The sequence below is a fragment of the Danio rerio genome, chromosome 2 (genome assembly GCF_049306965.1).
Source record: "Danio rerio strain Tuebingen ecotype United States chromosome 2, GRCz12tu, whole genome shotgun sequence".
In the NCBI taxonomy this organism is placed as follows: domain Eukaryota; kingdom Metazoa; phylum Chordata; class Actinopteri; order Cypriniformes; family Danionidae; genus Danio; species Danio rerio.
The window spans coordinates 4,448,326-4,475,792 of NC_133177.1; the positions used below are offsets into that span (position 1 = coordinate 4,448,326).

General features: G+C 37.0%; 1 long non-coding RNA gene across 2 annotated transcripts; it reads left to right on the forward strand.

The window, feature by feature from the left end:
• On the forward strand, window positions 1-26,031 carry LOC141377733 (uncharacterized). Of its 2 annotated transcripts, XR_012390319.1 has the most exons (7): window positions 1-327; window positions 2,833-2,909; window positions 10,943-11,088; window positions 18,193-18,327; window positions 18,456-18,554; window positions 23,424-23,661; window positions 25,942-26,031. It is a non-coding gene; the product is annotated as an uncharacterized lncRNA (long non-coding RNA). The 2 variants fall into 2 exon arrangements; XR_012390320.1 differs by lacking the exons at window positions 2,833-2,909; window positions 25,942-26,031 and having other exon boundaries at window positions 276-327.
• The last annotated feature ends 1,436 nt before the right edge of the window (window positions 26,032-27,467 follow it).

The following is a 27,467-nucleotide window of genomic DNA, read 5'->3' on the forward strand; positions in this document are numbered from 1 at the left end:
GAGCTCGTGAACTCTGGATAGTGTGTTCGGGGGATGCCGTCGTTATCAACAGGCCTGTGGTAGAGCTGGAGCCTCCGGGCCGCCATTTACAGTGCAAATGTTATCGTTCCAATGACACTTTAAACAGTCTTTATCAATATATAGTCATTCAAGGTTTATGAGCTTTGATAAAAAGACGACAAAAAGCGCCACTAGCCTAGCAGGGTCATGCTAACCCTCCCTCAGTTCCTCAGTTTCTGATGCTCGCCTCAAAATCGAGTACAATCTGAAGCGGCAGACAAAACACGAGCACAAAAACCGCAAAACATATTGACTGGTGACGCGAGGGTGAGTGATAATGCGCCTCCAGCAGAATCTTATCACGCTATTATCTTTAAAACGTCGGGTTATCATAATTGCTTACTTAATAATTCTATAAAAGCTCCTTGAGCTCAACCTTTGGCTGGGCTGTAAAACAAGTTGCAAGAACTTTTGATTTCGCGATTGGAGACGATACCCGTTTTGTCAGCCTGTAGGCTGTGTCATTCATCAAAACTTCCCTTCAACTCTCCTCCATTTTCTCTCTTCTCTCTTTTTTCGGTTCACTGTGATCACGCAGAGCTGCTTCAGCCACAGATAAGCTTTAAAGTAGTGACTGATGATATATTTAGCCCACATTAGCTGCTAGCAAATGCTTTAGCACTGTTTTTGCTTCTTTGTAATGCACCTGTCAGGTTTGTTTTCGATGGATGTGAAGAAAACATTATTTAAATTGCATTTGATCAATATGTGTTCGTAGAATTTAATTGAAATACACATTTGAAATGAGTTTTTCTCATATAAATCTCCCCTGCAGCAGTGTTTATGTATTTTGTTTAATGTTAAATCGCTGACTGTATTCTGAAGGTTTTTACAGAAGGACGTGTTCAGGATTCGCCTGATTATATACAACATTTTATACTGCAAAATGGCTATTACTTTAATTCAATACAATTCAAAAGAGCTGGAATAACTTGGTTAATGTTGCCAAATATTTGCAGATATGAAGTGTAAAGTGATTATAATATACATACGGAAAAAAACAACACAATTAGGCTAGAATTTTGTAAAAAAACAAATATATGATCAATTAGTAATACAACTAAAAATGAAAAATAATGCCTCCTTTTTGTATTTAAGCATAACATTTGAGAAAACTTGAAATACTGTTGTACAATTTTTAATGTAATCATTCAACTGTAGAGTGCATGTGGTAATAAGTATTTTTTTCCTCTATTCATCTGCAGTGTTTTGCCCCAAGTACTAATGGATTTGGGATTGGGATTATCATCAATATTTTTAATTTAATTTAATTTAATTTAATTTAATTTAATTTAATTTTAACAATTAAGCTAAAATAAGGGGATAAATTCTAAATATATAAATATATACAATTATTAAAAATTGAATTGATTAATTATTAATAAAATTTTATTTATTAGTTTAAATTAACAATTATTATTAAAATTATTAAGTAATTAGAACTTATAAAATGTTTAAAGCTAAATTAAGGAATAACTAAATAAAGTAAAATACAACTATAATTAAAATAAAACAAAACAAAATAAAATAAAACAAATTAAATTAAACCAAATTAAAATTAAAACAAGCAAAACAAAATAATTAAAATAAAATATATAAAACAAAACAAAATAAAATAAATAAAATGAAATAGAATTAAAAATAAATAAAAATACAAAATAAAATATAAACAAATAAAATAAAACAAAATAAAATAAAATATAAACAAATAAAACAAATAAAATAAAACAAAATAAATAAGATAAAAAATATAAAACAAAACAAAATAAAACAAATTAAATTAAATTAAATAAAAAAGCAAAATAAATAAAAGAAAAGAAAAGAAACAAAATAAATAAAATAAAATATCTAAAAATTTAAATAAAACAAAATAACATAAAACAAATAAAATAAAACAAATAAATAAAAAATAGAAAATAAAATAAAATATAATATAAAACAAAAATAAAATGACAAAACAAAATTAGATTAAATTAAATTAAACAAAACAAAAAGGAGTGCTAAAGGAGGCAGAAACAGCAGATGTGAAAAGTGGCGAGAGCCGAGCGTGGACAATGCTGAGCGCTGGAATATTTGTGCATCATCTATTGATTTGGGGTTCAAGCCCGGGCTGTAAAGAGAGATAAAACAGTTAGTCATTAACTTCAGTCAGGGGTCACTCTGGCAGTTTCACATAGGTCCACATAAAAAAGAAAGAAAAAAAATCTGCATGGACTCTGGAATATTGATTTCTCCTCCAGCCATTCTCTCAGCCCGAGAGCAAGGAAAATAAGAAAAGTTGGCGAAGTTGTTGCCTGAGTTGTGAGATAATGCCCTGCATTCCGGTGCACTCCCTTCAAGGCTGCTGGCGCTGGCGGAGCAGCACCTGACAGATGCACCGCTGTTTTTCTTAGTCTCTGAAGGGGCTTTGTATTCTGTTTGAACCCTCTTTTGTGTACAGAGACCTTGTACAGAGTATCTTCTGAAAGTTTAACAAGTGAAGGTTTCATTTGCGAGAGTGAGACCTTCATTAAACTCAGTCACTAATACTGTATATCGTTTTTATTACCCTTTTATTAACATTTTTGTTTTATTTTCTGCTCATTTGTTTTGTTCATTTTAGGTTTTATGTCCAACAGGATATCATATACGCACCCAATTATATTCATTGCTAAATATATGCTGTAAATATTTCAGTATCTGCTGAAAGTTTAACAAGTGAAGGTTTCATTTGCAAGAATGAGACCTTCATTAATCTCAGTCACTAATATGTTGTTTTTATTAACCTTTCAGGACACACTTGCGAGCTCTCCGGAGAACGTGAAACCACTTGCACATTAGATGGCCTCAAAAATAATAACAGAACACACGTGAGATTCTGCTCTTCTCCTTGGCTTTGTGGCTGTTCATCAAGATGATGGCATGGCTTGTTATTATATGTATATATTATTACAATGTAATGTCTCTGCTGTTTATTTAAAAATGGCACTCACTTTGTTTTCATTCTCCTTGCTTGTACACGTGCTAGTCAGGATTCTCTGTAAACCAATAGTGTTTAGCTGCACGTCTAGCTCCGCCTTTTTGTACCAATTGTTGTGTAAGGGAACTCAAAAAGTGGTACAGTAGGGTTTGCTTTTAGGTACCTTTTAACAGTGGAGGCGGATTTAAAATTGTACCAACCTGTATCGTGCCACTCAGTAGAAATGCGCCAAAAAAGCACATCATACTATATTATACCATACCATACCATATCATACCATATCACTCAGTGGAAACGGGCCAAAAAAGCATATCACACTGTACCGTACCACTAAGTGAAAACGACCCAAAAAAGCATCCTGTATTGTAACACTTAGTGGAAACCGGCCAAAAAAGCGTACCGTATCATAACCCTCCGTGAAAACGGGCCAAAAAATCCTACAGTACCGTACCTTACCACTCAGTGGAAATGGGACAAAAAAGCATCCTGTATTGTAAAAGTTAGTGGAAACGGGCCAAAAAAAGCGTACAATATCATAACCCTCAGTAGAAACGGGCTAAAAAATCCTACAGGTCATACCATACCACTCAGTGAAAACAGGCCAAAAAAGTGTCCTGTATTGTAACACTTAGTGGAAACAGGCCAAAAAGTCGTACCGTATCATAACCCTCCTTGGAAATGGTCCAAAAAATCCTACAGTACCGTACCTTACCACTCAGTGGAAATGGGACAAAAAAGCGTACCGTACATACCATACCATCCCACTCAGGAAACTGGCCAAAAAAGCATATCACACTGTACCGTACCACTCAGTGAAAACGGCCCAAAAAAGCATCCTGTATTGTAACAGTTAGTGGAAACGGGTCAAAAAAGCGTACCGTATCATAACCCTCAGTAGAAACAGGCTAAAAAATCCTACAGGTCATACCATACCACTCAGTGGAAACTGGCCAAAAAAGCATCCTGTATTGTAACACTTAAAAGCAACAAAGCTTACTGTATCATAACCCTCCGTGGAAATGGGACAAAAAAGCGTACCGTTCCGTACCACTCAGTGGAAATGGGACAAAAAAGCAGATTGTACATACCATACCATACCATACAATACCACTTAGTGGAAACGGGCCAAAAAAGCATACCGTATCTTAACCCTCAGTGGAAATGGGCCAAAAAAAGTGTACCGTACTGTGCTGTACCACTCAGTCAAAACGGGCCAAAAAAGCATATCATACCATACTGTAACCCCCAGTGGACAAAACGGGACAAAACAGTGGACCGCACAGTACTGTAATCCCCAGTGGAAACGGGACAAAAAAGCGGACCGCACAGTACTGTAACCCCCAGTGGAAACGGGACAAAAAAGCGGACCGCACAGTACCGTAACCCCCAGTGGAAACGGGACAAAAAAGCGGACCGCACAGTACTGTAACCCCCAGTGGAAACGGGACAAAAAAGCGGACCGCACTGTACTGTAACCCCCAGTGGACAAAACGGGACAAAACAGTGGACCGCACAGTACTGTAACCCCCAGTGGAAACGGGACAAAAAAGCGGACCGCACTGTACTGTAACCCCCAGTGGACAAAACGGGACAAAACAGTGGACCGCACAGTACTGTAACCCCCAGTAGAAACGGGACAAAAAAGCGGACCGCACTGTACTGTAACCCCCAGTGGACAAAACGGGACAAAACAGTGGACCGCACAGTACTGTAACCCCCAGTAGAAACGGGACAAAAAAGCGGACCGCACAGTACTGTAACCCCCAGTAGAAACGGGACAAAAAAGCGGACCGCACAGTACTGTAACCCCCAGTAGAAACGGGACAAAAAAGCGGACCGCACAGTACTGTAACCCCTAGTGCAAACGGGACAAAAAAGCGGACCGCACAGTACTGTAACCCCTAGTGCAAACGGGACAAAAAAGTGTACCGTACTGTACCCCACCACTTAGTGGAAATGGGCCAAAAAAAATGTACAGTACCATTACCCTCAGTGGAAACGGGCCAAAAATAGCATACCATACCATAACCCCCAGTGGAAACGGGCCAAAAAAGCGTATCGCTCTGTACTCTACCACTCAATCTAAACGAGCCAAAAAAGCATCCTGTGCTGTACCATAACCCCCAGTGGAAATGGGCCAAAAAAGTGTGCCGTACGCTACAAATCAGTGGAAACGGATCAAAAAATCGTCCCGTACTGTACCGCACTGCTCAGTGGAAACGGGTCATTTGACTGTCAGATATCCTGATGTTTTCTCTTAGCAGGTGTGTGGTTGTGGATGCTTTGGGAGAGGTTTATTTAACTCGCGCAGATGTCAAGGTTAGTGCTGAGGCTGGGAATGAAGCGGCTGGTGTCGGAGCTCCGGGTTTCAGTGTTTCAGTGCAGGACGGGCTGAGAATCAGACTGTCACCTGCGGCTGCTGCTGCTCTCTCTCTGCTCCTCTGGAAATCTGGCCTTCAGAAATAAACGTTTTTTCCATCCACCAAAGTAACAATATTCAGCTGAGCTTCGCCTCGTGTTTGCGTACGCTAGTAAGAGTTCACACTGTTTCAGGCTGAACAATGATCATTTGTCAGGCAGCAGATGTATGTAAATTGAAGGAACTGCTCAAACTGTAATGCCTGACCTCACTGGGTTTGAGCTCATGGCAGCTGATAAGGAAATGAAGCTACTGCCATGTGTGTGTGTGTGTGTGTGTGTGTGTGTGTGTGTGCGCGCGCGCTCATGTGTATGACTCTGTGCGTGCATGTTTGTATATGTGTACATGTTCAATTCGGGTTGAGGGCGGCATGATCGACTTCTGCCTAGAGAGGCAGTTCAGCTTGCTATGGCCCTGCGCACGCCCTCATACTGAATGTAACACCAAACCATGATTTTTCCTTCACCAAACTTGACTGATTTCTGTGAGAATCTTGGGTCCATGCAAGTTCCAGTAGGTCTTCTGCAGTATGTGTGATGATTGGGATGCAGCTCAACAGATGATTCATCACAAAACTCTGCCACTTTTCCAAAAGATCAACTAGAAGTCGAGTTATTATTTGTTGCTCCAACAACTGGGATCGACGACAAGACTTTTATCAGGTTGTGTATAATAGCACAGTTAATACGTATATATTCATTATTGCTTCATCTTAAAGAGACAGTAACACAGAACTTCCCAAACTCATCTTCCTGTTTCCTTTCATGTAACTTTTAACCAAGTGTGCCGCAAGCCTGCGTTTGAGTGAAGGTCTCGGCCGTTAGATCGCCCCCTGGGGGCTGGCTGCAGTACAAGTCATAAAGCCCGCCTCCTCCGTGTTAATGAAGGAGACTTGAGCCCAAATAAAAAAAATTATTACACTTGCAATAAAATGTCCCGAAAGATGGTTCTGGTCGATTAAGGCACTGATTATTGTGCTGAAATAGGTCCAGATCTTCATTTTTGTAAACAGTTTGTTTTTAGCAGTAATTTAATGCTGGGTGTGTCATCGTGATTGACAGCGGTGATTGACAGTTTTCTCAAAGCAGCGCTTCTGAGCTTCGGCAGGAGACTGAAGTGTTATTATTGGATTTCTGTGTTATTTTACTATGACAAAATGAGTTCAGCAGTAAACTACAGTTTCTGACATACATGATCCTGGTGGAACACTGTTTATTCGCTAAGGTCAGGGCTTTCTTCGGGCTTTATTAGTTTGCTGATACACGCCTAGCCACCCAGATAGCAAAATACACTCGGGCCAGTTCCGGCTAGATTCTCGCCTGCCGGAGACTTACCCCTCAGAGCTCAGACTGACTACCTCTGCTGGACCTACTCCGGATGCCTGGACTCACTGCCCGATTCCAGCCCGAGTCAATCGAGCCAGATGCGGCGGCCGAGCGAGCCGGCGCTGCCGCATGCGAGCCGGAATCAGCCCGCGACGCCGCGAGTAGGTTATGTGCTTTGGCCCGGAGCTGGCGCGATTGAATATAAAAACCCTCATATTTGTTAACGTTATTACATCCATTTGTGTTGATATGACAGCAAACGCATGCTGAGCAGTTCGGGGGGCGTGGTTGATTTTACATAAAGCGTTTGATTGGAAGCTCGACTCCGCTCATTTTCGCGGCTCCTCCTCTGGCTCCATCAGACAGTCCTTCTGCGCATGTCAAGGCTCCAATTTCAGCAGTCTTTTGCGACAGTTTGTGCCCGTCAAGCAGGCGTTTTGCCCTCAAGGCGTTCAATGGGAAAAGGGGCTGTCGCGTCGTCCATATTTTTTACAGTCATTGCTTTTAACAGTCTGAATTTGCGCCTGTTCTTGTTGTGCGTCTTAACCAGGACTTTATAGCTCATCTGACACGCATCCAAGTAACGGCAGCATTGATTCAAGCATTACAGTTCCCGTATTGTGTACTTTACTTTATAGACTTTTGTCATAGTTCTCCAGACGCAATCAGATTTAACCAGCGCTCAATGTTTAACCTGTCCCATTCTCACCATTTCTCTTCCCCTTGTGCATTTCGTAACATTACGTAACATTAATTCACATATGCTACAGTATGTTCACTTTTTTTAAGCAGTACTTTTAAATGTACTTAAAGCAGGGTAGATGTACAATATATTTTCCATGTAGGGAGTTCAGCATCTCATGTGGAGGCAGCACCAGGTCAAGAGTTGAAGGAATGGAAGCGGATGTCAGTCTGAAGACCTCTGAAACATTCTCCTGGATAAGACAACACCTGTGGAGGACAAGGCCCAGGTCGCCACCAGCCTTTCAAGAACACAAGGTGTCAATCAGTAACACGCTTATATATACGGACTGGTTAATAGCTAACGCAGACCCCAGATCTGCTGCAGCCCCCCCTAAAAGAACAAAACAGAGTAGACCTGCTGCAGGTGAGCCTATAAGAAAACAAAAAAAAGAGAGTACACAGCAAGGTAAATGCATAAACGTGCAGTGAATCTGAGTCTGTTGAGGGTGGGGATGTTTGACGACGACGCATGTGGGATTTTCAAACAGGGAGCGGAGATTTTATTGGCATAAATAAGACTTTTACGAGTGTTCGGCTGCAACTGCTGCTCATTTCGCAGAAAGTTGGGTATGGAGCCAGATCAGCCTCAAAAATAATGCATCTGCAATAACAAAACTCGCATTTACAAAATGCAACTTATGAATTCAAAACACAATGTGTAAACGCTAAAATTAAATTCGTAAAATTGAAAACACAAGGTGTGAAAGTAAAATGATAAATATTTCCCCACATCAATTAAATGTGTGCGCTTATGCGCTTTCATGAGAAATTTACCAATTGAATTTGAGAATTTATGAGTTGTGTTTTATGTATTTATGAACTAGATTTTCGTTTTTACGAATTGTGTTTTGAATTTACGAATTAGATTTGCACATTTATGAATTATGTTCTTAATTTACAAATTTTGTTTTGTGTATTGATAAATTGTGTTTAGAATTTATGAATTGGATTTGTGTATTTATTGTGTTTAAAATTTACGAATTTTGTTCTGAATTTACAAATTGAATTTGTGTGTTTATAAATTGTGCTTTATATTCACGAATTGAAGTTGTGTATTTATGAATCGTGTTTAAAATTTGCGAATTTAATTGGTGCATTTATAAAGTCTGTTTTGAATTTACAAATTGGATTTATGTATTTATGAATTGTTTTTTGAATTTACGAATTGGATTTGGACATTCATGAATTATGTTTTTAATTTACAAATTTTGTTTTGTGTATTGTGTTTTGAATTTACGAATTGTGTCTTAAATTTACAAATTGTATTTGTGTATTTATTGTGTTTTAAATTTATGAATTGTGTTCTTAATTTACTATTATGATTTGTGTATTTATGAATTTTGTTTTAAATTTACGAATTGAATTTGCACATTTATGAATTGTGTTTTGAATTTATGAATTGGATGTGTGCAATTCTGAATTGTTTTGAATTTACAAATTAGATTTGCACATTTATGAATTGTGTTTTGAATTTATGAGTTGGATGTGTGCATTTCTGAATTGTTTTGAATTTACAAATTAGATTTGCATATTTATGAATTGTGTTATGAATTTATTAATTGGATTTGCGCATTTATGAATTATGTTTTTAATTTACAAATTCTGTTTTGTGTATTGATAAATTGTGTTTTGAATTTACGAATTGTGGCTTGAATTTACGAATTGGATTGTGTATTTATTAATTGTGTTTTAAATTTACGTGTTGTATATGTGCATTTCTAAATTGTTTTAAATGTATGAATTAGATTTGCTTATTTATGAATTGTTACAAATTTATGAATTGAATTTGCACATTTATAAATTGTGTTTTTAATTCACGAATTTAGTTTTGTGTATTGATAATTTGTGTCTTGAATTTATGAATTGAATTTGTGCATTTTTTAATTGTGTTTTAAATTTTCAAATTGTTTTTTGTGTATTTATGAATTGTGTTTTGTTTATTTATGAATAGTATTTTTTGTGAATTTACAAATTGTGCTTTTTGCATTCAATAATTGCTTTGAGTTTATGAATTGAATCTGCACATTTTCATATTGTCATTTTAAATTTACAAATAGAACTGTGAACAAATTATATGTTGTAAATCTACTATTTCTGCGACGGATCTGGCTCCATAGTTATGGCACTCCAGCAACTCAAAACTCAGTCATGAATGCTAGCGTGCCTCCCTCGCTTCTGGCCAGGGTCAGGGGAACGTGATTAAGGACTATCTGTCTCTCCTGCTCCCCCATAATGGCCTTGTGGCTCCAGGCGGAGGGAGAGCAGCGCCATCCTTGACAGACACCTTCAGTAAGCTCTTTCACCCCTCCACCAACAGGCCCGTGCCCCCCTGCGTGACTCCTGCTTTGATAAACACTGCCAGCGGGGCTCAAACATGGGTCAGGATAACCTCCTGATGACCTACAGGCTCCGTCTCCTGTTGTGACACACACACACACACACACACACACACACACACACCACTGACCAGGTCATCTCTACAAGACCAGCCACTTCACTGTCCTTATCAATTCACAGGAGGAGCAGTTTGCTTGAAATACCACAGTGAGCTTGCTAATTGGTGGAAGACAGATTTTATTCGTTGATTTGTGGGCTGTATTGTCACTGGTTTGGCTTCTGAAGAGATAGCTTGTGTGACATTCAGCCCAATCAAATGGACCCTTTTCACATTTCTGGGTTTGTCAGGAGCGGAAGTGGTAATAGTTGGGTAGGGCGCAGTGTTTATCAGCTTAGTCCCTTATATATTAGGCGTTGCCACAGCGGAATGAACCACCAACTATTCCAGCATATGTTTTGCTAAGAGGATGACCTTACAGCTGCATCCCAGTTATGGGAAACACTCATACACCCAATTTAGCTTATCCAGTTCACCCATAGGGCGAGGCAGTGGCGCAGTAGGTAGTGCTGTCGCCTCACAGCAAGAAGGTCGCTGGGTCGCTGGTTCGAACCTCGGCTCAGTTGGCGTTTCTGTGTGGAGTTTGCATGTTCTCCCTGCCTTCGCGTGGGTGCTCCGGTTTCCCCCACAGTCCACAGACATGCGGTACAGGTGAATTGAGTAGGCTAATAGTGTATGAGTGAGTGTGTGAATGTGTGTGGATGTTTCCCAGTGAAGGGCATCCGCTGCGTAAAAACTTGCTGGATAAGTTGGCGGTTCATTCCGCTGTGGCGACCCCGGATTAATAAAGGTACTAAGCCGACAATAAAATGAATGAATGAATGAATGAGTTCACCCATAGCGCATGTGTTTGGACTGTGGGGGAAACCGGAGCACCCAGAAGAAACCCATGCCAACTTGGGGAGAACATGCAAACTCCACACAATGCCAACTGACCCATCCTGGACTCAAACCTGCGATCTTCTTGCTGTGAGGTGCTTTTTACAATTGTGGTTGATGATAGTGGATAAATAATAAACTGCAACATCACTATTTTTCAGGTTGCTTGGAGCAAGCGTCACATTTGCCTATCCGCTATGCCCTTTGTCTGTTTTGCACAATGGGAACAGTGAGAGTGAACATTGTGACCGCAGCTCGGCCCTTTGAATTCCTCTGTTGGCTCGGCTTGCAGGTAAGGTAAACACAGGTAAGCTGAAACACTACGATTGCTCCTCGAGATGCTGTTTGAAGGTGTTAAAGACTGCTAAACTGCTCAGAACAATTCAGTCTGGCTCTGTCAACACAGCAAGCAAACGCATAAGTTCAATGTAAATATTTTGCAGTTTTCCAAAAATACAAAACGATGGAAGAAAACTACAGAAAATACAAATGTCTAGCTTTAACTTTTCATCTACCAGTGCCTTATTTATAAAAACCTATCTTGTTCAGTTAATGTAAATATTTCATAGTTTTTTTTATGAAATAAAAACATTTTGAGAATCATTTTTGGCTATGGTGAGTTGCCAACTAATAAAATAAATAGCTTCAAAAACAATACCATGCATGCCTGTGAAATATGAAGTATAATGCCTTTACGGTTGTAACCTTGGGGAGTGACACTAACAACTGAAGTAGGATCCACTTGCAGGTTTATTAGAATTGTCAGGCAAGCAGTGGTCAATACAGGGGCAAACAGATGTATGAGGGCAATCCAGAGTCGGAAGTCAAAATAACAGGCAGCAAACAGAATTAAACAAATAAGCAAGGCAAAGGATCAAAAACACGGCAAAGGCAGACAAAGGAAACCGCGTCGTAATGTCGCTATCAGGAAACAAGACTCGGCAAACTGAATGGGTGAGTGTGTGGTTTAAATAGTGTGTGCAATCAGTCTCTGACAATCCTCAGGTGGTGTGAATGTAATCAGTTTAGATGAGGAAGCATGTGTGTCAGGGTGAAGTGCATGTATGAAAATGTAGTCCAGAATTGGAGGAATTGTAGTCCATGAGTTACAGGTAGTGAAATCCAGCGATCTTATGAAAGACGATCGCTGGTAATCGTGACAACGATATACAGAATTTTAGTTTGTATCTTTATACTTGAAATATATAAGCGCCTTTTCAACTTTAGGCGAAGGGGTCCCCTGCAAGGAATCATCATATTTGGGGGTCCCTGAGAATAAAAAGTTTGAAAGCTCCTGATCTAGAAAATAGCATTAAGTTCATTTTCCGTCAGTCTAATTACACGATGTAACTACAGATAAGTCAAGCTTTAATTACGTAAACCATTGAAACTCTTTTTCAAATTTTTTGTGAGATGCTAATGGTCTAATCCAATTCAATGATCTATGCTAAGCTAAGCTAAAATTTCACTGCTGAATCAGGACAATTGCAGCCAGTGTAGGGATTGCATATTTACTGTGAATTTCTTGATGTGCACCCTCAGGGAGCATCTTGTCTGTTTGTGCATGGCAGATGTTGGCTTTTAGTCTCATTCGAATGGGCACCAGCCAGATTCTTCATTTTCACTACTGAAGTATGACTTTTCCTTATGAGATTGCTCAGGCCAGAGCTGAGACTGGATCTGTGTTTTGGAAAGGGTGCGAGAAAATAATCCCCTGCTAGGTAACAGTGCTTCATAATATCTTTGCGCCTGATGCGGTTATGCTGCGGCAGTAAAGTTTCTTGATTATTACGCTGGAATTAGAGTATAGTTCCTAGCCATATCAACCTAGTAAATAGCAGCTCTTCATTTTATGTTAGTCCTAGTACAGTATGTGACTACAAAAGAGTCAAGCTTTAAATAAAACAATGATCAAAACTCTTTTTGTTTGTGGATTTTTCTCCCAGCAGATTTTGAGATTGGCTGAATAAATACATTTAAAAATGGTAAAACTGTTGAACTCTATGGGAGTTGTAAAATGAGCACTGAGATGAATGTTCATATAAAATATACACACTTCCATATGAATCGTAACATAAAACCCAACCCAGTCTTATGGATGCTCATGAGTTTAATGAGAGGATAATTCCTGTGAATTTATATGACCTCAGTTGCGCGTCCTCATATTGTGCTCACGCCCCAGTGACAGGAGGTTTAGGGTGGGCCTTCATGCTTACTTTATATAAACATTGTTTATTTTTGTTTGAATGAGATCATATGTGAACTCATACATATACACTTATTCACTTTAATGATGAATAGTTTTCTCGTGACATCAGATTAAAACCTTGATGTGAACATATTATGGTGAGCTCGGAACATTTGTGAACTCAGAATCAATCTTAGGTTAAAGTTGTTTTAAGGTTTTTTTGTTTTTTTTTAAGGTTTAGCCAACAAAACATGCTATTAGTCAACATGTTTTTCTTTTCTTCATTTATGCCCAAAATCATTTGAATATTAAGTTCAAATTATGAAAGATTTTCTTGTATAAATACATAAAAACAATTTTTGATAAAAGTTTGCAATCGTCAGAACTTAAATTGCACATTTTTAAAGGTGATTTTCTCAATATTTACATTTAAAGCCTCAGATTCCAGATCTCCAAATAGCTGTATTAGACCATTAAGTTAAAATCATCTTCCATGAAGACATTTTGAAAGACGTTCTAGTATAAATGCATATAAACATATTTTTGTAAAAATATGCATTAATTTTGACAATTTTAAAGGTGATTTTGTCAATATTAAACAATTTTAAACCCTCAGATTCAGCTCTTCAAATATCTGTATTAGACTATTAATTAAAAATCATGTTTTTATGAAGACATTTTGAAAGATTATTTTAGTATAAATGCATAAAAGGGTAATTTTTTAATTAAAAATATTCATTAGTCAGAACTTAATTTGCACATTTTTAAAGGTGATTTTCTCAATATTTTGCGTTTTAAACCCTGCGATGGCAGATCTTCAAATAGCTGTATTAGACTATTAAGTGAAAATAATCTTTTCATGAAGACATTTTGAAAGGTTTATAAAAAAATTGCATGAAAAATATTTAATAACAAAATTCATTAATTTGCACATTTTTAAAGGTGATTTTCTCAATATTTCATAGTTTTGAACCCTCAGATTCCACATTTTTAAATAGCTGTATTACACTAATAAGTAAAAATTATGTTTTCATAAAGACATTTTGAAAGATTTCCCACCATAAATACATAAAAACATATTATAAAACATATAATAACATGCATTCATTTGGAAAACTTTAAATGAAGACATTTTAAAAGATTTCTTAGTATAAATGCATACACATTTTATTTTTGATTAAAAATAAGCATTGGTCAGAACTTAAATTGCACAATTATAAAGGTGCAATTTTTCTCAATATTTAATTTTTTTTGAATCCTCAGATTCCAGATCTTTAAATATCTAGACGATTTAGTAATACCATGTTCCAGTAAGACATTTTAAAAGATTTCCATAAATAATTTCATTCTTAATATTTAATTTTTTGAACCCTCAGATTGTAGATTTTTAAATATATGTATTAGTCATGTTTTTATGAAGACATTTAAAAGATTTCCAACCTTTAATACATAAAAACACATTTTTTTGTTGTAAAATATGCATTAATTTAGACACTTTAACTGTGATTTTATTAATATATATATAAAAAAAAATTTGAACCCTCAGATTCCAGATCTTCAAATATCTGTCATACACTATTGATAGCAATGGTACTTGGCAAGTCTTTGAGGAACCACAACACACTGAAGAAACTAATGGTCTTGATTGGCCCCATATGTATCTGAACCCTCCAGAGCTGTGCTTTATAAAATCTATGATGAGGTCAGGCTGGTGGATGTGCTGGACAGTCGGGATGCTGTACACTTGGCCATGTTGAAGAGACCTGACCTGGGTGTCACATTCACCAAACTCCACTGCTGGACTCTTACAGATAAGTTAAAATCATGTTGCATGAAGACATTTAGAAAGATTTCCTACCATAAATACATAGCAGTGTAATATTACGGTAAAAATATGCATTCATTTGGACAACTTTAAAGGTGTTTTTTCGATCTCAATTCGATTTTCAAATAGTTGTATCTCGGCCAAAATTCCCCAAACCATTCATCAGTGTTCCTGAAAGTTTATTCGTTCAGTTTTCAAATAATGTATAAAATCTCAATAAAATAATTGACCCTTATGACTGCTTCCCATTTCGACACCATCCACCATTAGCCCATGATCCTCAATGCATTTAGACGTTTAAAAAAAAAGTTGATATGAAATCAGAACCGGACGATTAGATAAAGCCCATGATGACGTGTAATAACAACCAGTCTTATTTTAAAAGCATATTAAAGCATTTGCATGATGAAGGCCAGTGCAGATAAGGCTCCTCTGGTGTCTCCTATGCATATCTTGTTTTTGGGATCTCCTAATCGGAGAACCCCTGCTTCTCTCTTCAGACTCTCGGTCAGTCTTATTGTGCTCTTGTTCTCCTCAGACGTGGATCTTCAGCGGGCTGTTTTTGAGCCTGTGCAAACAAACAGGCCAGCAGGGGGTCACTGATGGACTGGGTGGAGCAGGTCATGCTGGTTCCTCATTAACTCTCCAACACTTTGACTGACAGAAATTAAAACACAGACCATACAGAAGTTGACGCTCCATCCGTAGTTTCTTTTTAACATCTCACTTGAACTGTAGACTTTTTATTCAAAGATGCGAATAAATTTTATGCAGAAAACTGGAATGTCGAGTAAAAACATTAGCGAATAAAGCAGCGTTTCCACTTAATGAGTCCATCCAAGATCAGAGTTTGCTTTGGTATATTTGGTATGTCTTATATAATATATGACCTCCTCAGAAGAAGACGAATGCAATGAGACAGTCTTTGGGAGTGCAGACGCTCAAGACAGTTCTGGAGGATATAATAGTATAATAATAATAACAATAATAGGGCGAAGCAGTGGTGCAGTAGGTAGTGCTGTCGCCTCACAGCAAGAAGGTCGCTGGTTCGAGCCTCAGCTCAGTTGGCGTTTCTGTGTGGAGTTTGCATGTTCTCCATGCGCATGGGTTCCCTCCAGGTGCTCCCGTTTTCTCCACAGGTGGAACAGGTGAATTGGGTAGGCTAAATTGTCCGTAGTGTATGATTGTGTGTGTGAATGTGTGTGTGTTTATGTTTCTCAGAGATGGGTTGTGGCTGGAAGGGCATCCACTGCGTAAAAAAAAAAACTTGTTTGATAAGTTGCCGGTTCATTCCGCTGTGGCGACCCCGGATTAATAAAGGGACTAAGCCGACAAGAAAATGAATGAATAACAATAATAATGAACCACTTTGATGAGACTTTTGGCTGAGGGATTTAACCAAAACAATATTTAACCCAGGCTCATTATTGATATGTACCCCTGTATACATTTCAGGAGAGCGCGAAATATGTGCCAGGAGGTATGTTTAATTATTTTCGGTTTTTGATTTCAGGAATCCACTAGAGGCCACTGTGTACGCTTTTTCAGATCTCAAATTTCTCTCACGAGTGCCATTCGAGACTGCTGGTCTCACGTAAATCCAGCAGAGGCCGCTGTCAACTGAATGACTAACTGACTGACCAACCGAACTCCCCACCCACCCGCACTTCCCTAAAGCCAACCAACATTGTTTTTAAAAGCACTGATTGACCTGATCACCCCTTTCCTTAAACCCAACAGATAGTGTTTTCAAAAGCAATCCAGAAAAAGAAAAGCCCTCACGGTGATCGGTCGGTCAGTCAGTCAGCCGACATTGGCCTTTGGTGGATTTATGTGAGAACAGCAGGCGCGAATGGCACTTGCAAGAGAAATTTGAGATTTGAAAAAGCATACACAGCTGCCTCTGGTGAATTCGCAAAAACAAAAACTGCAAAAAAAAACATAGCTCCTGGGTTGTATTTTGCGATCTCCAGAAATGTATACAGGGGTAGGTATCAATAATGAGCCTGGGTTGGTTTTTTGATGTCGTTTTGACGTCAAGGTGCCTGCTGGGATAGTCCAATGCTATCTCACAGCTATTCGTAACTTTTTAACTTAGTGGGTTATTCATATAAATTTGAACAATTTCATTCATGCAATTTAGTATGATTTGCGTTGTGATTAAGGTTTAGGGGTGGGGTTTGGTGCCACGTCTCTTTTTTTAAAAAAGGTACATTTCCGTACGGACTCATGAATTAGCCACTAAAGTTAAAAATTTTTTTAAAAGTTATGTTTTCTCGTGAAATCAGGCTGAATAGGGCAATATGTAGCTTTATAGACATTTCTACAGCCATATCACCCTGCAGCCCAAGACCGGTTACTCACTGAAGCTAAGCAGGGCTGAGCCTGGTCAGTACATGGATGGGAGACCACTAGGGAACGCTATGTTGCTGTTGGTAGTGGTGTTAGTGAGGCCAGCAGGGGGTGCTCAACCTGTGGTCTGTGTGAGTCCTAATGCTCCAGTAAAAGTGAAGGGGACACTACACTGTCAGTGGGCGCCGTCTTTCGGATGAGACGTTAAACCGAGGTCCTGACTCTCTGTGGTCATTAAAAATCCCATGGCACTTCTCGTGAAGGAGCAGGGGTGTAACCCCGGTGTCCTGGCCAAAGTCCCTCTATTGGCCCTTACGATCATGGCCTCCCAATCATCCCCATCCACTGAATTGGCTCTATCACTGTCTCTCCACTCCACCAATAGCTGGTGTGTGGTGAGCGCACTGGCGCTGTTGTCCTGTGGCTGCCGTCGCATCATCCAAGTGGATGCTGCACACTGGTGGTGGTGTGGAGAGACCCCCCCTCATGATTGTAAAGCGCTTTGGGGGTATGGTCATACACAATAAATGCGCTATATAAATACACATTACATTACATTTCTGGAGAGCGTGAATTATGTAGCTAGAGGTACGTATGGCTGCATTTCGTCTTTAAAATGAACACTACGGTAAACAGATAAAACAAAGGGCAAACAAATGAAATAAACAAGTAAATAACATGGTACAATGTGGTAAAAATCACAAGGGCGTTTCTTTTTCTGTATTGCTTTTGAAAACACTCGGTTGGGTCGACAGCGGCCTCTGGTGGATTTACGTGAGAACAGCAGGTTCGAATGGCACTAGCGAGAGAATTCTGAGATCTAAAAAAGCATACACAGCGTCCTCTGGTGGATTCACAAAAACGGCTGCTGGGATGTATTTCGCACTCTCCAGAAATGTATACAGGGGTACATATCAATAATGAGCTTGAGTATGAAAAATCTTAAGCATCTGTTTGAAAACACACACACAATTGAGTTGTCATGCTGAGGTTTGTTTAGGCAGAAAGTACATACGCATTCAGCACTCTCAATGATGTTTTATCAGGTCATCAAACAGTCAGATGGCGATAATTCTTTGAGAAGCAGAGCAGTACCAGGCACTGCAGCAGAAACACTGTTTACTCGTGGAGAGAGAGAAACCTGGATCTGCTCCCTGCTTTGGAAAGAGGGAACGAGAGATGTAATACTATAAGCATGCCACTCCTTCTCACTTCATCCTAATTGTTTTTCACATTTTTAGCTCTTTTTGAGTCTCGTTTGAGTAGAAGTGACTATGCCGCTGCTGTGCTGTGTTTGTTTTTTGTGAAGGGAACTTCAGAAAGCTGCTGGTATCAGGCAGATCTGCAGTCTGTATAATGCTGACATTGTGAAGCGGAGGCGTGGGAGACAGATATACAGCACTTCCAGGTAATGTCTCTACTGCACGTATGCAGACCGCTCAGACTGTCAGTCTTTCAATCACTGCCTTTTATAAAGAATCAATACCTTGATTCCAGCACGTACGCTGCTTGAAAAGAGAGAACTTTTCAAGAAATGAAGTATATAAGAGTGAAGTTATCAGCTTCCTGTTTTACCAAACCTCTGTGAGTGTGGAACAAGAAATGAGAAGCGGAGCTGGATATCCACAGTGGCTCAGTGGTTAGCAGTGTTGCCTCACAGCAAGAAGGTCGCTGGTTCAAGCCCCGGCTGGGCCAGTTGGCATTTCTGTGTGGAGTTTGCATGTTCTCCCCGTGTTACCGTGGATTTTCCCCACAGTCCAAACACATGCACTATTGGTGAATTGAATAAACTACAAATGGCCGTGATGCGTGAGTGTATGGGTGTTTCCCAGGACTTGATTGCAGCTTAAAGGGCATCCGCTGCGTAAAACATGTTGGAATAGCTGGCAGTTAATTCCGCTCTTGTGATAAATAAGGGACTAAGCCGAAGGAAAATGAATGAATGAAATTCATATGATCATCACTCTTTCTATAAATATAACAATCTATCTGTTTTTCAGCCTGATCTCAAAAGGAAACGTAACTATTTCACGGTTTGTTAGTTTAGTGGCTAATTCATACAAATTTGTTCAGTTGTATGAAGATGTACGATTTTAAAACGGAGGCGTGGCACCAAACCCCGCCTCTAAATCCAGCCGTCATTGGGGGAGGAGCAAATTGTACTAAATTGTTTGAATAAGATCATACGAATTTATATGAATTAGCCACTAAATAAGATGTTAAATGTTTTACATGTTTCCGTGTTTTTACTGTAGTTTTAATTAATTTACTATTTATGAATAAGCAAATAAAGAAATTCGTTGCAGAATGCGCTTGTTTGTTTGTTTTTTCCATCCCGGATTAATAAAGGGACTAAGCCGACAAGAAAATGAATGAATGAAAAATATATTTTATTGTATTTGTTTAACTATACCAGTGATTACCTTATAGGTAATTTAAGAAAATGTAAGTAATGGTTACTCTTTATTAATGAAAACTATACATATATTTTATACAAACAAAATTAGAATTTTTGGTCACACTTTACAGTTCATTAGTTAATGTTAATTAATGCATTTACTAACATGAACAAACAATGAACAATACATTTACTACTGTACTTGTTCATGTTAGTTAACGTTAGTTAATGAAATACAGTAGTTCATTGTTAGTTCATGTTAACTCATGGTGCATTAACTAATGTTAACAAGCATGGACTTGGATGTTAATAATGCATTAGTAAATGTTCAATTATGGTTAATAAATGCTGTACATGTGGTGTTCATGATTAGTTCATGTTAGTAAATGCATTAATTAATGAACCTTATTGTAAAGTGTTACTGAATTTTTTGATAGGGCTGCACAATGGCGCAATGGGTAGCACGTTAACCTCACAGCAAGAAGGTCGCTGGTTCGAGCCTGAGCTGGGTCAGTTGGCGTTTCAGTGTGGAGTTTGCATGTTCTCCCCATGTTGGCGTGGGTTTGCTCCAGGTGCTCCGGTTTCCACCACAAATCCAAAGACATGCAGTACATGCGAATTGGGTAGGCTAAATTGTCCGCTGTGTATGTGTGTGAATGAGTGTGTATGGATGTTTCCCAGTGATGGTTTGCAGCTGGAAGGGCATCCGCTGCGTGAAACATATGCTGGATAAGTTGGTGGTTCATTCCGCTGTGGCGACCCCGGATTAATAAAGGGACTTAGCCGAAAAGAAAATGTATCAATGAATGAATATATATAGTTGAGTTCAGAATTATTAGCCCCCTTTAGAAATGTTTTTCCCTTTTTTTTAAAAAAATATTTCCCAAATGTTGTTTAACAGAGTAAGGAAATTTTCACAGTATCTCTGATAATATTTTTTTCTTCTGGAGAAAGTCTTATTTGTTTTATTTCGGCTTTAATAAAAGCAGTTTTTAATTTTTTAACAACCATTTTAGCCCCTTTAAGCTATATATTTCTATTCGACAGAACAAACCATCGTTATACAATAACTTGCCTCATTACCCTAACCTGCCTAGTTAACCTAATTAATCTAGTTAAGCCTTTAAATGTCACTTTAAGCTGTATAGAAGTGTCTTAAAAATATCTAGTCAAATATTATTTACTGTCATCATGGCAAAGATAAAATAAATCAGTAATTAGAAATGAATTCTTAAAACAGCTGGAAGGGCATCCGCTGCGTAAAACAAATGCTGGCATAAGTTGGCAGTTCATTCCGCTGTGGCGACCCCGGATTAATAAAGGGACAAAGCCTTAAGTAAAAAATGCTTATTTTTAAATACAAATTTATTATCATCCATCATTTAAGAAAGAAAAATTCATTCCACTATCCTCAGTCAGAATTTGGCCACTTGAATAGTTCAAAATTAAATTAGTCCTAAAGCCTTCTCCTATGGGTAATTTTCACAATTTATGATGGCATGGCCGTAAAAAAATGGGACAAACAAACACATGTAAAGTCCAAACTCTGGACTTTGTTAGTCGGGAGTGGGTCTTTTGAACCACCCGAGCCTCTCCTGGCTACAGGCCTGCGTATAGCAATACCAGTGAATGTTGTAAGGACATTTTCTGGTCCCCATGAGGAAAGCATCTCATGAATCACAAAGAATAAAGTGCTTTGAATATGTAGAAATGCAGATTGTTTCCTGCGAGGGTTGGGTTTAGGGATAGGGGGATTGAATACGGTTTATATAGCATAAACATCATGTCTATGGGAAGTCCCCATAAAGATAGCTGTACATGTGTGTGTGTGTGTGTGTGTGTGTGTGTGTGTGTGTGTGTGTGTGTGTGTGTGTGTGTGTGTGTGTGTGTGTGTGTGTGTGTGTGAAGGTCATGAGGACAGAATTTGTACAGTTTGTGAATTTGTGCAGGACTGTGGAAGCAAAGCTCAGTCCATTGGAGCAGAGTAAGATCTTATCATAACTAAAGTGCACAGCTTTGTTCGCCAGACAAAGAAATGGAAAGAAAGCTGTCTGAGACGTGACTATATATATATATTTTTATACATAGAGGCGAAGACTGAAGGATTTCAAAGCTGTTCTGTTGAAACATTAATTGAAGTGGCAGCTCACTTCAATAAAACTTACTTAAATAAGTACTATGAATGACAATAGGGGCGACTCAGTGGTTAGCACTGTTGCCTCACAGCAAGAAGGTAGTTGGTTCGAGTCTCGACTGGGCCATTTCTGTTTGGAGTTTCTATGTTCTCCACATGTTGGCGTGGGTTTTCTCCAGGTGCTTTGGTTTCCCCCACAGTCCAAACTCATGAGCTATGGGGGAATTGAATAAACTACATTGGCTGTAGTGAATGAGTGTGTGAGTGTATGGGTGTTTCTCAGTACTGGGTTGCAACCGGAAGTGCATTCGCTGTGTAAAACATATGCTGGATAAGTTGGTGGTTCATTCCACTATGGCAACTCCTGATGAATAAAGGGACTTAAAATGAATATATATATATATATATATATATATATATATATATATATATATATATATATATATATATATATATATATATATATATATATATATATATATATATATATATATATATATATATATATATATATATATATATATCATTATACAATAACGTGCCTAATTACCCTAACCTGCCTAGTTAACCTAACTAACCTAGTTAAGCCTTTAAATGTCACTTTAAGCTGTATAGAAGTGTCTTGAAAAAATATCTAGTCAAATATTATTTACTGTCATCATAAGAAAGATAAAATAAATCAGTTATTAGAGATGAGTTATTAAAACTAATATCTTTAGAAATGTGTAGAAAAGAAATCTGCTCTCCGTTAAACAGAAATTGGGGGAAAAATTTAACAGTGGGGGTAATAATGTTTTAGGAATGGCTTTATAGCCTTTTCCAGATTGCCAGATCTCTTTTGAGGATCTTTTGGTCTACTTCACGTTGTCAGGCAGGTCCTATTCAAGTGATTTCTTGATTGTGAGCAGGTGTGGCTTGAGAAAATGTACTCAGGTGTGATAAACCAGAGTCGCTGCAGTCACAATAGAGTGAATGCGAAATTCTGACGTATGGCGCTGCAACAAGGGGTGGGATTAAACAAGATGATTAAACATGATTTTACATTTCTGTAAAGTTCGCTTGAGTATGAGTGGAAGTCTATAGGATAAAAAGTGCAGTTTGACTGCCGCTTTAACAAGGAGTGTGGACACTTTTTTCACGAACGGCTATGTAGTTTGGAATTTTCGTTCATTCATTTTCTTTTTGGCTTTGTCCCTTTTTTAATCCGGGGTTGCCACAGCAGAATGAACCGCCAACTTATCCAGCATTTGTTTTATGCAGCGGATGCCCTTCCAGCCGCAACCCATCATTAGGAAACATCCGATATATATATATATACACACACACACACACACACACACACACACACACGCATATATATATATGTATATATGTATATATGTATATATACACACACACACACACACATATATATATATATATATATATATATATATATATATATATATATATATATATATATATGTACGTATGTATATATATATATATATATATATATATATATATATATATATATATATATATATATATATATATATATATATATATATATATAAAATAAATCAGAAAGGGGGCCAACACTTTTTCACAGCACTGAATTTTCAGAAATGTCCTTCATGGGGGGTGAACTAATCTCTTAACGACATCCAAATGTACTGCTGACATGACCGCAATGTCAGTATTCAGTGATCTTGTCATATGATGGTGATGATGATGATGTCAGTAAGCTGAGCTCTGCTTTACAGGATCTATCATCAGTGTCTATGTGATGTCTGACGCTGGCGCAAAAACAGCTGATTCAGAGAAACCACAGTCTGTCCCACACGTCTGACCTTCCCTTCAGACAAAACAGCGGCTCGACCTGCAGGATGAGGCTGATTGGAGGAAGAAGAAAAAAACATCACGTCCCAGAGAGCGTTGTGGGGTGTTTTCAGAGGACGCTGGAAGTAGTGGATATTGATTTGACTGATGTAGAGCTCAAAGGTGAAACACACACACACACACACACACACTAAAATGTAGGACAGTGAAATCAGATCAAATCAGATCTTCAACACTGAATTTTGCATTTGAGTCGGGCAGTTATAATGTCGATGTGTTTGTAACTGGTGATAAACTATAATTTTTATGTGAATGATTAAAAAATATAGGTGACACAGTGGCTCAGTGGTTAGCACTGTCCCCTCACAGCAAGAAGGTCGCTGGTTCAAGCCTTGGCTGGGTTAGTTGGAAATTCTGTGTGGAGTTTGCATGTTCTCCCCATGTTGGTGTGGGTTTCCTCCAGATGCTTCGGTTTCCCCCACAGTCCAAACACATGCGCTAGTACTGGCTGTAGTGTATGAGTGCTTGTGTGGTATCAGCTGCGTAAAACATATGCCGGAATAGTTGGCAACTCATTCCATTGTGGCGACCCCTGATAAATAAAGGGACTAAGCTCCAAAGACATGTGCTATGGGTGAATTGGGTAGGCTAAATTGTTCGTAGTGTATGTGTGTGAATGAGTGTGCATAAATGTTTCCTAGTGATGTGTTGTGGCTGGAAGGGCATTCGCTGCGTAAAACATATGCTGGATGAGCTGGCGGTTTATTCCGCTGTGGCGACCCCAGATTAATAAAGGGACTGAGCCAATAAGAATATGAATAAATGAATGTATTATTATTATTATTATTATTATTATTATTATTATTGTTAATATCTAAATGTATAATTATTGTATTTTAAATTTACATAACTGTTTTATTATAATATAATATAATATAATATAATATAATACAATGTAATATAATATAATATAATATAATATAATATAATATATTAGTAACATTATTTTTAGTATTATAAGCAATTCATTCTCCAAATTTTTATATTTTATTTTATTTCATTTTATTTTATTATATCATATTATATTATATTATATATTATTTTATTTTTTATTTTATTATTTTATATTATATTATATTTAATTATATTTTATTTCATTATATTTATTATATTATATTATTTTTTATTATATTTTATTTTATTTTATTTTATTATTTTATATTTTATTTTATTTTATGTTATTTATTATTTTTTATTTTATTTTATTTTAATATAGTTTATTATATTATTCTGTAATGAATAGAATAGATTTTGTTGCTGTGCCCAGTAAAAAAACATGTTTTTTTGCAAGGATAATAACAATAATAATAGAAAAAATTATATTAATTAATAAAACAGAATATAAATGAATATATTTTTAAATCATTGCTAAAATAATAATAATTAATAATTAATAATTAATAATTAATGATTAATAATTAATAATTAATAATTAATAATTAATAATTAATAATTAATAATTAATAATTAATAATAATAAATAGTTTTGATGCTGTAACATCTTTAAAATTACTTTTAAAACCACTTTTATTTTTCTGACTTTCATTTTTAAACCGAGGGCGAAACCGTGGCTCAGTGGTTAGCATTATTGCCTCACAGCAAGAAGGTTGGATCGTGTCTCGGCTGGGTCAGTTGGCATTTCTGTGTGGAGTTTGCATGTTCTCCCCGTGTTTGCATGGGTTTCCTCCGGGTTCTCTTGTTTCCCCCACAGTCCAAACACATGCACTACTGAATTAACTGAATTGGGCCTAGTGTATGAGCGTGTGCGTGTGTATGGGTGTTTCCCAGAACTGGGTTGTGGTTGGAAAGATATCCGCTGTGTAAAACAAATGCTGGAATAGTTAGCGGTTCATTCCACTCTGGCAACCCGTGATAAATAAGGGACTGAAGAAAAATGAATGAGTAGACTTTGTCTGACTTTCATTCATCAACAGACCTCCTCCTGGACACAGTGTCCATTATATCTCCTGTATATAGAGATTAGACAGACTTTATCAGCTATCACGTGCGGCTCTATTAGTTTCTTAAACACTTGAATCGGATGACTAATGACTGCAGCTCTTATTTGTAATCCTTGCTCATCTTTCAGAGGTCATTTATTGAGTTCAACAGACCAGCACAAACCCTCAACACTCTTTCTTTTATTCTCTAATGTTCAGTTTTATAAAGTTTTCTCAGTTTATACGATGGCCGTGAGAGCTTAACGTCCTGCAATTTAAGAAAACGCATGCAATTACAAAAAACGCCTGCAAATTAAGACATGATCTTTATCCGTTTGAAAGCACACATGCTGCAAAATCCTCACAATGCAAACACATTAAAACACACTGCAGTTTCTCACAATGCAAACAATTTAGGAAAACGCTCTGCATTTTCTCACAGCACTTGGAAAAAAATCGGACACAAAGGAGTGGGACAGGCGTCACTGTGTCGTGACTATTGCTCAGTCAAGCTGTAGGTGATCTTTAAAAGGTGAGTTTTTGTTTATTTTAACATCCTGATTCCTGTGTCTTTAGTATTCATTAGCCTAAATAACCAAAACCTAAATAGCCAGGTCAGTCACGTTTTAGAGTTCTCTTGAAACATTTCCGCTGTGTTCTGGGCTATTTAAAAATTGTTGTGAGAAAATGCAGCACATTTTCGTAATTTGTTTGCGTATTTGGTGCTCTCCAGAAATGTATATAGGGGTACGTTTTAAGAATGAGCCTGGGTTGAATCTATTGCTTTGAAAATATGTAATAATAGAAACAGGGCTGCTCTATACACAAACTTATGGTGGCCGAGAGCTTAACGTGTTGCAATTTAGGAAAAACACACATGCTAAAAATCCTCACAACGCAAACACTATTTGAATTTGTTGTGAGAAAATGCAGAACTTTTTCGTAATTTGTTTGCATTGTGAGGACTTCAGCACGTGAGTTTTCTTAAATTGCAGCATGTTAAGCTCTCTCAGCCATCATAAGTGTATTATTGTGTATCTGATATTACATATTTTCAAAGCAATGGATTCAACTCAGGCTCATTCTGAAAACGTACCTCTATGTACATTTTTGGAGAGCAACAAATACGTCCCAGAAAGTAGGTTTTTTTTGCAGTTTTTGTTTTCACCAGAGGCCACTGTGTACACTTTTTCAGATCTCAAATTTTTTTGTGAGTGCCATTCGTGCCTGCTTTTCTTGCGTAAAGGCCACTGTTGACTGACTGACTGACTGATGGACCGAACATCCCACCCATCCCCAATATCTGACCAATCATCAATCAGCAATGATCATAAATATTTTATATATTATATTATATTATATTATATTATATTATATTATATTATATTATATTATATTATATTATATTATATTATATTATATTATATTATTTATATCATATTATATTATATTATATTATATTAATTATTTATATTATATTGTATTATATCATAATATATTAATTATTTATATTATATTTTATTTTATTACTCTATATTATATTATATTATATTTTATTATATTATATTATATTATATTATATTATATTATATTATATTATATTATTTTATATTATATTATATTATGTTATATTGTATTACATCATAATATATTAATTATTTATATTATATTTTATTTTATTACTCTATATTATATTATATTATATTATATTATATTATATTATATTATATTATATTATATTATATTATATTATATTATTTTATATTATAAACAGACACTTTTTGCTGTTTTAAACAATCTGCAAAGTTAATGCACAGACAAAAAAATACACCAAATAGTTCAAAGTCCACCTGCTGTAAATTTCCCTTGTTAATAATAACCACATTTTCATAAACGTGGCGACCTTTGGATCCTAATAACATGACATATAATAACAATTCAGCAATACTCTGTTTAATTATAAGCAAT